Raw genomic sequence first — 14314 nt, 5'->3', positions numbered from 1 at the left:
GAAAGGAGTAGGACTGATTGGATGAAGACAGCAGGAAAGCAGAAGTTCAGAGGGACAAAAGCATCTCTAGACCTTTATCTGAAATTCTCACCAATGATATACATAAGTATTTCTATCATTATTTTCTATCTCTTTATTATTTATTTTCGAAAACTCCATAACTATTTTATATCAGCCTAACTGAGATTTACAAGGTGACCATAGCTTGCTTCATACCAACAATCTCCGTGGGATCGACCCTTACTCACGTAAGGTTTTATTACTTGGACGACCCAGTGCACTTGCTGGTTAGTTGTATCGAAGTTGTGAATGAAAAACGATTTATTAAGACGTGCGTACAGAGTTTTTAGCGCCGTTGCCTGAGATCACAATTTCGTGCACCAGAAGCCTCTGAAAAATTTTGTAAAGAATTGTTTAACCATGAGTTTAAATTCAAAAAATGTAGCCAGATTCAGAACCGTTGTCTTTTTTTATTTTTTGTCTGTAAAAAATTCATTCTTGTTATTGTTGATAAAGAACAAGATGATGATGATGTGTGGTGAGAAGATAGAGTGATGGCAGAATTGAGATAGCGTGAGAGATAGTGACGATGGGAGTTGGAGTGAGAGAGAATGAGATTAGGATTTGTGACTAAGGTGTAAATTAGGGATTTTATCAAATTTTTTTGCCAACTTAGCATTTTTTGTTAATGAAAATGGAGTTAAGCAACGAATGGTCAGTTTTGTCAAAACTAAAAATTGTCGAGGGACTATTTTGTTGATAACATCTATTAAGTACCATTTTGTCATTGTCTAAATCTTTTGGGTACCAAATTAGTATTTACCTTTTGGTCACTTTAATTTAATTGGATTGTTATAATTATTTTTGTTTTGATTCATGCACGTCAAATGCCTCTATAACACTTTGAATTTTGAATTGCATGTTTACTTGTATATTATGTTTGTATATCTCTTAAGTAACAATTGAGCTAAAAGATTATTGATTCTGTTTAGAAATAATTATAAATCTTAAAGTAATTTTACTTTTTTGCATGTAATTAATGACTTTCTTGGCTGACTTAGAGACTTATTTGCTTATTTATTGAAGAAACAATGCAAGATCATCATGATGATTATATAAGGGAAATATTTGGGTTTCAATTTTGACAACTATTGAAATGTTCGTTTTTTGTTTTGTTGCTTTAAATCAATCATATATAAATGAGTAGTGTAAATTATAATTAATTTTATATGTTATTTTTAATTTTTATTTTGGTTTGCCACATTTTCAGGAGTGCCAAAATAATGATCACATAGGAGTGTCAAAATGATGACCACAAGAGTTAAGGATATTTTTGATCTATTGATGATATTAATCTATATAAAACTTTAATTTATGGTTAAACTTATAGAATTAACTTTTTTGTTATGGTACTTTAAAACAATCTTAGTTAAAATAAAAAATATTTAATTTATTGAAGAAACAATGCAAGATCATCATGATGATTATATAAAGGAAATATTTGAGTTTCAATTCTGACAACTATTGAAATGTTCGTTTCTTGTTTTATTGCTTTAAATCAATCATATATAAATGAGTAGTGTAAATTATAATTAATTTTATATGTTATTTTTAATTTTTATTTTGGTTTGCCATATTTTCAGCAGTGCTAAAATGGTGATCACATAAGAGTGTCAAAATGATGACCACAAGACTTAAGGATATTTTGATCTATTGATAATATTAATCTATATAAAACTTTAATTTATGGTTAAACTTATAGAATTAACTTTTTTGTTATTGTACTTTAAAACAATCTTAGTTAAAATAAAAAATGTTTAAATTATTTATGTTATTATGTATTATACAAATATTGACTTCGTTAGTAAATTAGTTAATATATTAATTAAATAAAAAATGAATATAATTTACTAAATTGCGTGTGTAATTTGTATTAAAAGAAATTATTGCAAAATGAATGTTGTGTTTTTGTATCTAATTAATGAAATAGCTTTAGATAGTTGCTTATCCAATTGAAAGACATATAAATAATATTAAGGCATATTTGTACCTGGTTAGCCCACAAAAATTAAACTTAAAATTGTGTATTTTTATTATATATATCATATAAATTAAAAGTATTATTAGACTTGTGTAATAGATATAGTACTTTCAATTTTCCTACTAATATTAATAATAAAGAAATATCCAAACACAATATTAGTAGATTTGAAGATACACAAGTGATTGAGGTCTCATAATCTTCTCATTTGTTAATTTATTATTGCTTTGAAAATTCTTTTAAAAAAAATGGTCAAAATATATGTCTCCCTTTCTTTTTTATTAATCTAATCTATTAATATATCTTCTTCTCTTGTGCTTTAAGGGGCAATAATGAATGAAAAATGGGAAAAATCATAAAAAAAAGGAACACAAGTACACAACAATTCCAAAAATTCTCTCCCAATTAGAGGGAAAAAAACCTAAAGAAAACAAAACAGTGCGACGCTCCGCCAACAGTAAGAGGGGAGGATTTTGAAAAAAAAATAAAAAAATAAAAAATCTAGTTAATTTTGCTTCTTTTTAACATGGAAAATTACGGGCCAAAACTGCACATGGCCCGACTTGCCTGGAAGATCCGGTTTACCTTCAAATCATTTTAAAAGTTAATTTGGTGTAATTTTATCGAGTTTAGACTGGATAAGGTGTCTTAAAAATAGATTTGGCCATTATTTTGGATCGAATCCGGTCAAGAGAAATCCAATTTCATTCGACCCATGTGCATCCTAAGAGAACTAAAAATGATATATATATTTTAAATTAATTTTAATATTATGTTATATTAATTATAAGCTTATTGTTTTATTTTTAATCACACTTGTTGAAGAAAATAGATCATAATCTTCTCCTTTGTTAATTTATTATTGCTTTGAAAATTCTTTTAAAAAAATGGTCAAAATATATGTCTCCCTTTCTTTTTTATTAATCTAATCTATTAATATATCTTCTTCTCTTGTGCTTTAAGGGGCAATAATGAATGAAAAATGGGAAAAATCATAAAAAAAAGGAACACAAGTACACAACAATTCCAAAAATTCTCTCCCAATTAGAGGGAAAAAAACCTAAAGAAAACAAAACAGTGCGACGCTCCGCCAACAGTAAGAGGGGAGGATTTTGAAAAAAAAATAAAAAAATAAAAAATCTAGTTAATTTTGCTTCTTTTTAACATGGAAAATTACGGGCCAAAACTGCACATGGCCCGACTTGCCTGGAAGATCCGGTTTACCTTCAAATCATTTTAAAAGTTAATTTGGTGTAATTTTATCGAGTTTAGACTGGATAAGGTGTCTTAAAAATAGATTTGGCCATTATTTTGGATCGAATCCGGTCAAGAGAAATCCAATTTCATTCGACCCATGTGCATCCTAAGAGAACTAAAAATGATATATATATTTTAAATTAATTTTAATATTATGTTATATTAATTATAAGCTTATTGTTTTATTTTTAATCACACTTGTTGAATTAGAAAATAGATAAAAAAAGAATAAAATTAGAATTTATGGACAAATACAAATTCAAATATGGATATCAACTTTTCGGTAACAAATTTCTTCTTTATAAATAAATTTTTTTAAAAATTATTTTTAAAACTTTAAAGACCCGATTTTCACCCAGTTTGGACCCAGTATAGTTGTGACCCGAAAATGTTTAGATTTCATCGGGTCTAGGGCCGGGATAGGGTCTAAAAAATAGATCCGATGTATATTTAGGGTCGGGTCTGGATCAAGACAAACTCAGTTTCACCCGGCCGATAAACACCCCTATTTCTACCCATGAAATCTGCGAATACTAAAAAGTATTTATTAAACAAAAATATCTAACGTTATATCCATAAAAGATGAGTTTCGTGTGATAAAAGTATTCAAACTCTAATTTTTTTCTTAATAACATTTTTAAAATACCTTACATTTTATCTTCTTTTTCAAATTCCAAACTTTTGCAACCTTCACCATTACCCACACCTTCTTGATTATTACTACCTCTCATCCCCCTCTTTCCAGAATTTTCTTTTCTTGTGATCAGTTAGGCATTCTGCTTTAGCTTCCTCACCATCATCAACAAGTACTACATCACCTAATTCAACTACCCGACCTCTTAACCGCACTCTAGTACCTCATTTCTGCTCTTGGCAACTACCTTCTCAGCAACTACCTTTGGATTTTGCTTATCTTGTCACAATCATACTAAGATGGTTTACATCAAGCACATGGTCAAGAATCTAGAGTTGAACACTTAGGGTTTTATTTTGTACAATAATTTGTTCTCTCTCATGATTGCGCTCTTTTTCTGGTTTCTTACCTATGAGAATCTTGAGGTTTTTGATGCTCTGAAATTTCAATTTTGGGTGCTTGTTTGATCATACAAAAAAGGGGATGATGGTGGTAAAGGGTGATGATAGTGGTCCTGGCGATCGTGAGTCGTGACGGTGGGTAGTGGCACTGGAGAGGGGAGGGGAGGCGGTGATATTCAGGAAATGCGTTGGTGGTGGTGAGGGTTGTAAAAGTTCGGAAATTTGGGAAAGAAGGTAAAGGATGGGGGTAATTTAGGAATTTTATTAAAAAGTTAACAAAAAATTAGAGTTTGGATACTTTTGTCACACGAAACTCATCTTTCATGTGTACAACATTAATTTCTTTGTTTGATGGGTACTTTTGTAAGAATCACGGCTAATCGACTGATTAATTAAGTGATTAATTGCCCAAATTAGATTCTGATAAAGGTGATTTTTGGACTCAGTGGGTTTTTCTGAGTCTGAAAATGTGCCTTCCACGAAAAATCGTGAAAAATCGTGAACCGATAGTTGAACCGGTTGAACCGGTTTAAGTCTGCCCGGTACCGCATGAAAAAAAGTGAAAACCAGCAAAAATATTAGAAAAATGTTAGAAATGGAAAATCGGGCGTTAATTTAAAGGTTTGGCCCGAAGTTGGGCCAAACGGGCTAAAAATGCTAACGGGTTGGACCGGACCCAAGTTGGGCCCAAGCCCAACATCTAAATACACTTAAATGAACCCATTTTCAGCACAACACATAACCAAACACTACACTTGCATGCTGAAAAGGGGGAAGAAGAGAAACCCCATGGTTTCTGTTCATCCCAAATTTCTAAAGCTCATATCTTGAGCTACGGTGCTCTGATTTGCGTACCGTCAGTGGCTACGCGTTCCTTGTGAAGATCTCTACAAAATCCACTTAAGAAACCCTCAAGGTATTTACGAAATCTTTCCAGTTTCTCTCTTGAAAATTTTGGGTATATAGAGTTTTTGGTTGAATGAGTTTTTGTGATTTTGGATGTTTTGGTTTGCTCTAATTCTTGCTTAGCCTTGGATTGTGACCATCAAATCTGTTGGGAGAGGTAAGAGATACTAAAACCTTGTGAGATTTGATTTATGTTAAGCCCTAGGTTGATTGGTGGTGATTTATATGTATATGGTTTGATTGTTGTGGCTTTGGGAGCTCTTGGAACTTATTTGTGCTTACTGGAGTGGATTTGAAAGCTTGGATTGTGATTGGAAGCTTGTTTGTGCTAAGTTGGAAATTGGGTGCATAAAGAGAATCAGCCAAGGTATGGTTTCGGTTTTCTCTATGTAGTATATAATATTCATGGACACTTAGGCTAGTGACCTATAGGATAGGTTGGAAATTGTATGATGTTGATGATTGTTAGTGTTGATGAGTCATAATGTATTGATGTGTTGTTGTGATTACATGATGAAGTTGAAATATGATAGATTAGATGCTTGAGTTTTGTTGATTATGAATATGAATCTTGGTTGAGTTGATGATGAGACTTGGTAATGAGATGATGATGATTGGTGGATATGTTATATATATGTGATAAATGAAAGGTGAAAGAAATTGTGGTATGATTAGTGTGATATGACCCAAAAAGGTAAATTCTGATGAGAGAAGGGGGTTTGGAATGGTATGGTACGGTTTGGAATGTATATGGTAAGAAATTGTGTAAATTGTGAAGTTGGTAAAATTGGGTTTTTGGTGAACTTTGCACGATCATAACTTTTGCCTTGGTTTTCAAAATTGATTGAAATTTGTTTATAATTAAAGATCTTTGAAAACTCTTTAGATCGATATAAAATTTGTGAAAATTGGAATTTTGTAGAGGAAGTTATGATCCTTCAAAGTTGGTGTGAAAAATCTGAAATTCTGCAAAGTTGCAGAATTTTATGATTTTTTATGTGTGCAGGCGCACACCCTCGTGCGGACGCACACCCTGCAAATATTGTGACCTGTGCGGACGCACACGTCTGTGTGCACGTACAGGCAGGGAAGTGCATTTTTTTCGTAGCGCCAGCACAGCTTGTGCGCACATCTAAGAAAAAACTTCAACCTATGCGGACGCACAGGTCTGTGCGGATGCACACGTCGGGAAGGTCAGTCTGTTGGGGGCGTTGGCACAGGTTGTGCGAGCGCACAGATCTTTGTAAAAATTAACACCTGTGCGTATGCGCACATTTCAAAACTCTCAGGAGTGTCCGCACGCACAGACCCTTGTGCGGCCGCACAAGTCCTGATTCTCAAAATTTTATTTGTTTTCAACTATTCTACCTTTCCAACATGGTTGTAAGCTTCTAAAACACCATTTTAAAACTTATGGGCTTAATTTTTGAGTATTGGAACATGGGATGTAACTTAAGGTTTTTAGAACATGGTTTTATGATAAATTAGAAAATGGAGGTTTAGGTTTCTGGCGTGCTGAGAATGATTTGACGTTGGGTGGAGGATAAGAGATATATGAGATAAGGAATGATGAACTTTTGACCTTGGAAACTGAGTTATGAAAGGGACAGTGGTTGAGATGAGTCGAGGACTCGGATTGAGACGAAGGATCTCTGTATACTGAAATTTTTTTCTGAAAACCACTGAGATATTGTTTTTACTTAGAATATGAGACGCTATGCGCCCGACAGGGACGACGATTGGATCTCGCCTGTCGAGGTAGCGGCAGCGGCGTAAGGGCGGTAGTTCGTCCTGCTTGCGTTGAGATGTGAGGTCTGTGGCAAGAGTATCCCACTCGCATCCCTTCGGACCTATAGAGCGTGCAGGCGCCAGTACCTGGACAGTGATCCGGGCACTATATCTCGGGGGTTCCCATATGAGTAATCCGAAGGGCGACGTCTCCATGGAGATGTGTCGGGTTGGCAGTTGAACCGACAATGTGATATCACAGCCAGTAGGGCAGGCATTCATCATATGCATTTCTACCTGTTTGTTTGCTTTGACGACTTGTAATTGTATGCCTAATTGAATAACATGTCTATTTGCTTACTTGATCTACTTGCCTTGTATGCTGTTACTTGTGAATTACTTGCATTGTTATTAATTGTGCTTTCTACTGGGATTGAGGAGGTTCGGTAGGCGGTGGCGATGGGATCGCATGGAGGATAGGTTGGTGAAGGCCGTGGGACAGCGGTGTATGGTTAGAGTAGAAATCCTTTAAGATAGTTCACCCGGTTTATTTATGATAAGGTTTATATTATGCTTATTTGTTTTATAATGCTTTAAGCTTGAATCTTGTGATGGATATGGAGCTTAGGATTGCCTTTGGCGTCCCGGGGTCTTATATCCTACATCACTGGGCACTGTTACCATACTGAGAACCTCCGGTTCTCATACCATATCTTTGTTGTGTTTTTCAGATGCAAGTCGCAACCCACCTTGGTGAGTTGTTTTGGATGGTGACAGGAGCGGAGGATCTTGGTTTCATTTGGAGTCTTTTTGGTTTATTTTGTTTATATGTCTCTCACTTTTGTATTTTGTTTAGCCTAGAGGCTTGTATTTGAGAGAACAACTTGTATAAGCTATTTTTAAACTGCTAGGTTTTTGTATGGTCTGTATATGGCCAGTCGGCTTAAACTCCGCGAGTCGAGGCTAGTTTCCTATGATATTATATACTTATATTTTGTTGTATCTTATCTGTTTCCTGTGCCTTAAGCTAGTAGCTCGTTAGTACGCTTTGCGCTTTTCAAATCCAATATTTGAGCTATATCTTTCATCGGGCTTCTAGATATTATATTATTCTTCTATATATTATACGTATGAGCTTAGAACTGTCGTAACCTCTGATTAACCTTTGCTTTACGACGCGAGATAAGGCTTAGGCTAATTAGGGTGTTACATTTAGTGGTATCAGAGTTGTTTGTCCTCGTGAGCCTGAGGGATGGACCGATTGTGCTTCATTATATACTCTATGTGTCTTTTCTTTGATGCTATTAGGTTATCTACTTGATATATGCATAGCATGCTTGTTTGTGAGTGCCTGTTTGGGATAATTGAAGCACTAGGCTTTTGATATTGAGACTGATCACCTTGATATCGATTGTTTGGTGTAGACAGGAACCCTACATGGCCACTCGCGGGTGAGGTCGAACACGTACGCGAGAAAGTAAGAATGAGCAGCCAACTGATAACCATGCCAAGTTTCTGGCGGCCATGGCTAACTTAGCAAATACCATGGAGGCGAATGCTGCTGTGACTCTGCAAGCTGTGCAGAGGTTAGGCCAACCGGCAGGGAATGATAATGGGAACGGAGAAGGAAATGCCAATGATAATGTTGAGGGAAACGGCGATAACACGGGAGTAGTTCCGATGACCTTGGCAACGTTCCTCAAGGTTCATCCGCCAACTTTCCGAGGGTTCACAAATCCTACTAAAGCAGACCACTGGTTCCAGGCTATGGAGCGTGCTTTACAGGCGCAACATGTTCCTATTAATCAATATGTAGAGTTTGCCACTTATCAACTAGCGGGAGAGGCCCAGCCCTGGTAGTAAGCTGAGTGGCGTTTGCTACAGCTTCAAAACGCCGACATTCCATGGGAGGTGTTCCAAACGACTTTCTATAAGAAGTATTTCCCTGAGTCTGCAAGGGAAGCAAAGGAGATGGAGCTAATGCAGCTGAAGCAAGGTTCCATGTCTGTGACCGAGTACACTAACAAGTTCGAAGAGCTTTGTAGGTTTTCTCGGGTGTGTCAGGGTGACCTGGAGACTTACGAGAGCTGGAGATGCGTTAAGTATCAGAGGGGGTTGAAGGACAACATTATCACTGCTGTGGCTCCGATGGAGATCCGTGTCTTCTCCGACTTGGTGAATAAGGCTAGAGTAGTGGAGGAGTATGCCAAGACCGTGGCGGCATCTAAGGATACTCATGGAGGAAGCTCTAGTCGTGGGCGTGGCAAGTACCTTCATCCGAGAGGACAAAGCTTCAAGAGAGGAGGATATGCACCTCAAGGTCAAGGAGGCTTCAGAAAGAACACACATGACCAGATTCAGCGTGGCAAAGGGAGAGGAAATCAGAGTAAGGGTTCTTCGGATTTAGCTTGTGATCGTTGTGGACGTTTTCATCCATATGACTCTTGCAAGATTGGTATAGGTGGGTGCTTCAACTGTGGCTTGCCTGGTCATTTTGCGAGGGATTGCACTCGTGGCAGGAATCAGAATGTGGGCCAGAGTCAGCATCAAGGTCGGGTCTTTGCTGTGAATGCCAAGGATGCTTCTAAGGTGGATCCGTTGATGAGAGGTATATATCTAATTGGTGATAAATCCTTAGTTGCATTATATGATACTGGAGCTTCGCATTCGTTTATTTCTTTTGCTAAGGTTGAGGAATTAGGCTTGAAAGTGTCAGAGTTGCCTTTTGATCTGCATGTACATACTCCGTATCAAACAGTTATGACTAGGTCAGGTTGTAGACAAGTAGGTTTCAAGCTTGAGGGGAGAGAGTTTGTGCATGATTTGTTCTGTTTACCAATGGTAGGGCTTGAAATGATTTTGGGGTTTGATTGGTTGTCGAAGAACTGGGTTTTGTTGGATTGTTTTGAACAAACAATTTGGTTTATGCCGGAAGGAGAAAATGGAGCAATGGTAGCTACGGGATATTACCTAAACTCTGTAATGGTGCATTGTAGTGGGGAGGAGTGTCAGGGATTTATTCTATTTGCTGCTAATGCATTGGGGATGCCCAAAGCTTAGATCAGATACCGGTGGTTAGAGATTTTCCAGAAGTATTTCCGAAAGATATCCCTGAGTTCCTACCTCAGAGGGAAATTGAATTTGCGATCGAATTAGTGCCGGGAGCCGGACCAGTATCAATTGTGCCGTATAGAATGGCTCCGATAGAGCTGGCAGAGTTAAAGACTCAGTTGGAAGAGCTTCTGAACAAGAGGTTCATTCGACCGAGTGTATCACCGTGGGGAGCGCCAGTTTTATTGGTGAAGAAGAAAGATGGAGGAATGCGCTTGTGCGTGGATTACTGACAGTTGAATAAAGTGACTGTGAAGAATAAGTACCCGCTGCCAAGAATAGATGACTTGATGGATCAATTGCAAGGAGCTGGAGTGTTTTCCAAGATTGATTTGAGATCCGGTTACCATCAGATAAGGGTGAAGGAGGATGATATTCCTAAGACTGCGTTTAGGACACGCTATGGACACTACGAGTTTATGGTAATGTCCTTTGGGTTAACGAATGCACCTGCTATTTTCATGGATTACATGAACAGAGTGTTTCGTCCCTTTTTGGACAAATTCGTGGTGGTTTTCATAGATGACATCTTGGTTTACTCTAAGACGGTAAGAGAGCATGAGGAACACTTGAGGATTGTGTTGCAAATCTTGAAGGAGCGGAAGTTGTATGCTAAGTTGTCAAAGTGCGAGTTCTGGAAGGAGGAAGTAAAGTTTTTAGGCCATGTGGTGAGTAAAGGAGGAATAGCCATAGATCTTTCTAAGGTAGAAGCGGTGATGGAATGGGAAAGACCGACGACTGTGATGGAAGTCAGGAGCTTTTTGGGTTTAGCCGGATATTACCGGAGATTTATTGAAGGATTTTTCCGGATTGCACTACCGATGACGAAATTAACAAGGAAAGAGGTGCCATTCGTGTGGACGTCGGAGTGCAAAGAGAGTTTTTAGACGTTAAACAGAGATTAACTTCAGCACCTGTTTTGATCTTACCGAAACCGCATGAACCGTTTGAAGTGTACTGTGACGCTTCCTTGAAAGGTTTGGGTTGCATGTTGATGCAACATCAGAATGTGGTGGCTTACGCATCGCGTCAGCTGAGACCGCATGAGGTAAATTACCCCACTCATGACTTGGAATTAGCGGCGATCGTGTTTGCATTGAAGATTTGGAGACACCACTTGTACGGAGTAAGGTTTAGCGTCTTTTTTTATTATAAGAGTCTCAAGTATATCTTTGATCAGAAGGAGCTAAATATGCACCAGAGAAGATGGATGGAATTGCTTAAAGATTATGATTTTGAGTTGTGTTATCACCCTGGAAAGGCGAACGTGGTAGCAGACGCTTCGAGTCGGAAATCTCTAACAATAGCTTGGATGAGAATCAAGGAAGAAGAGCTAGTGGATAAGTTTGTAGATCTTAAGCTGGATATTGGTGAAGTTGCCGGAAGAGCTTGTTTGAACCAACTACAAATCTCAAGCACGTTAAAATCAGAAATACAAAGAGCTCAACAAGATGAGCAGAGGCTTCGGCAATTGTTTCAGCCAGTTGGTGATAAGAGGCGCAAAGAATTCACTAAGGATGATGAAGGGTTATGGAGATACAAGGGAAGAATTTGCATACCGGATGTTTGGGAAAGAAGGTAAAGGATGGGGGTAATTTAGGAATTTTATTAAAAAGTTAACAAAAAATTAGAGTTTGGATACTTTTGTCACACGAAACTCATCTTTCATGGGTACAACATTAATTTCTTTGTTTGATGGTACTTTTATTGGTATTTATAAAGTTTATAGATACAAATGGTAGTTTATTCTTAAGTTTAACCAACACTTAAATATTGTTGGCTATAAACTTTTGTGTGGTCCTGTATGATGCAATAGAAAGAGATAAATACTAATTTGGTACCCGAAAAATTCAGGCGCTGACAAAATGGTACCTAATAGATGTTATTGACAAAATGGTCATTGAACAATTTTTAAATTTGACAAAAGTGACTATCCGTCATTTAACTCTGTTTTCATTGACGAAAAAAACTGAGTTGGCAAAAAAATTTGATGAAATTCCAAATTTACCCTTGATTCTACTGTCACTATATCTATCTCTTTCTCTCTCTTTCGTCTGTATTCTTTCTTTCTTCTTTTTCTTCACAGATGAAAATGAAAAATCATCATCATCAACCCCGTGGCATCACTATCAACAAGCCAAACTCATTCATTTTTCGGGAGAAAGATTAAAACTTTAGCAACTAAATGATAATCAAAATTTATGAATGAACTAATTTTTTTTATCCATAATCACTCACGAAAATTCTGATAGCGGGGAGGTGAGGAAGAAGAAAAATAGAAGCAACGATAACATAACCATAAAGAAAAATAGAAACGACAATCAAATATAATCGAAACAAAACACATTAAAGCAACAATCAAAAAGAAGAAGAAAAATAAAAATAGCACCGCAGAGGAGAAGAAGAACACCACCACCACAACGAAGAAGAGAAGAAGAACATAAATACCAGATCCCAACCTCAGATAATATGCTGAGAAGGAAACAAAGAGAACCCCCAAGAGAAGCATGGAGTTACAACCATTCCCTAACGCTGATCGAAAACTCGCCATCAACGGTGTCCACGCCTATTTCCGTGTATCACGATGGCAACGAAGAATTCTCCCAGGATTCCTTCGGATGGGTCCTTTGCAACGAATCAAGTTTCATCATCACAAGGTTCGATTTGTCGGCGAAGCCTTTGAACAATTTTGTAAAGAATTGTTTAACCAAGAGTTTGAATTCAAAAAATGTAGCCAGATTCAGAACCGTTGTCTTTTTTTATTTTTTGTCTGTAAAAAATTCATTCTTATTATTGTTGATAAAGAACAAGATGATGATGATGTTGTGTGGTGAGAAGATAGAGTGATGGAAGAATTGAGATAGGGTGAGAGATAGGTGACGATGGGAGTTGGAGTGAGAGAGAATGAGATTAGGATTTGTGACTAAGGAGTAAATTAGGGATTTTATCAATTTTTTTTTACCAACTTAGCGTTTTTTGTTAATGAAAATGGAGTGAGAGATAGGTGACGATAGGAGTTGGAGTGAGAGAGAATGAGATTAGGATTTGTTATTAAGGGGTAAATTAGGGATTTTATCAAATTTTTTTTGCCAACTTAGCGTTTTTCGTTAATGAAAATGGAGTTAAGCAACGGATGGTCACTTTTGTCAAAATTAAAAATTGTCTAGGGACTATTTTGTCGATAACATCTATTAGGTACCATTTTGTCATTGTCTAAATCTTTCGGGTACCAAATTAACATTTACCTTTTGTTCAAAACTTAAAAAGTGGTGGTGGGTTATGGGCCTCCTATATCTATCTAGAAGTGTGGTAATTGGTAAATAATTAAATATAAATTAAAAGTGTTATCTTTAATTTTTTTTCTTTTTTTAAACTAAAAAAAATATCATTTAGGTTATGTTTATTTACAGAGACAGGGATACAGAGACACAAAATCGTGTTTGACGGAGGAGACATAGACAGAGATAATGTCTCCAGAGACACTAAATTAGTGTTTTTTGTATCCATCTTGATAGGAAGGACACAAAGATACTAATAAGGGATACAACTTATTTTTATTTTTTCTTTCATTATTCTTATTAATTTTTCATAATTATATTTTTTATTATTATATTTTTCTTCTCAAATTCTTTAAATAAAAAAATGAGAATAAATTATATTTTTATAATTTGTTTTAGTTTATCACTAAACAAATACAAAAGCACAAAATTTTATATCTCTATCCTTTATGTCTTATTTTTAATGTCTTTTTTTGTCCTATTCTCAAAAACAAATACAATCTTATGGATGAAATTTAAAAAAAAAATTGTCCAAAAACTGCAAGAATTGCTCCCAACTTATCTAATTTATCAGTTAACTACTGGTTCAGTTAATTTTTTATTGGTTCATTGCAAACAAAATTTACCCAAGAATTGAATAAGTCAAAGAACTAATTTTTGATCAACCCAATCGAATTGATTAATTCGATTTTAGAACTTTACTACCGTCCTCTTTTATTTTTTACTCTTTTTTAAGAACTTTTTTTGGTAAAAACTTTATGGAATTGAGAGCCAAAATTTTTACTAAAATTATATAGAATATGTGCAAGATAATTTTTTTAAGATTTTTCTTTATTAAAAGAAGCAATCTTTGTTCTTCACCAAAAATTCACTCTTTACCACTATATTAATATTTTCTTAAATAAAAAATCAAATTAGTATTATAAAATATTTTATACTAGTTAAAAAAAAGACAAAG

General features: G+C 35.9%; 1 pseudogene; it reads left to right on the top strand.

Annotated features, from left to right (window-relative positions):
- Positions 1 to 4399, top strand: part of LOC107627122 — a 9989-nt pseudogene extending 5590 nt beyond the window's left edge.

The sequence above is a fragment of the Arachis ipaensis genome, chromosome B02 (assembly GCF_000816755.2).
Source record: "Arachis ipaensis cultivar K30076 chromosome B02, Araip1.1, whole genome shotgun sequence".
In the NCBI taxonomy this organism is placed as follows: Eukaryota; Viridiplantae; Streptophyta; class Magnoliopsida; order Fabales; family Fabaceae; genus Arachis; species Arachis ipaensis.
The sequence above is the reverse complement of the archived record's forward strand: the minus strand, read 5'-3'. Positions and strand labels throughout refer to the sequence as shown.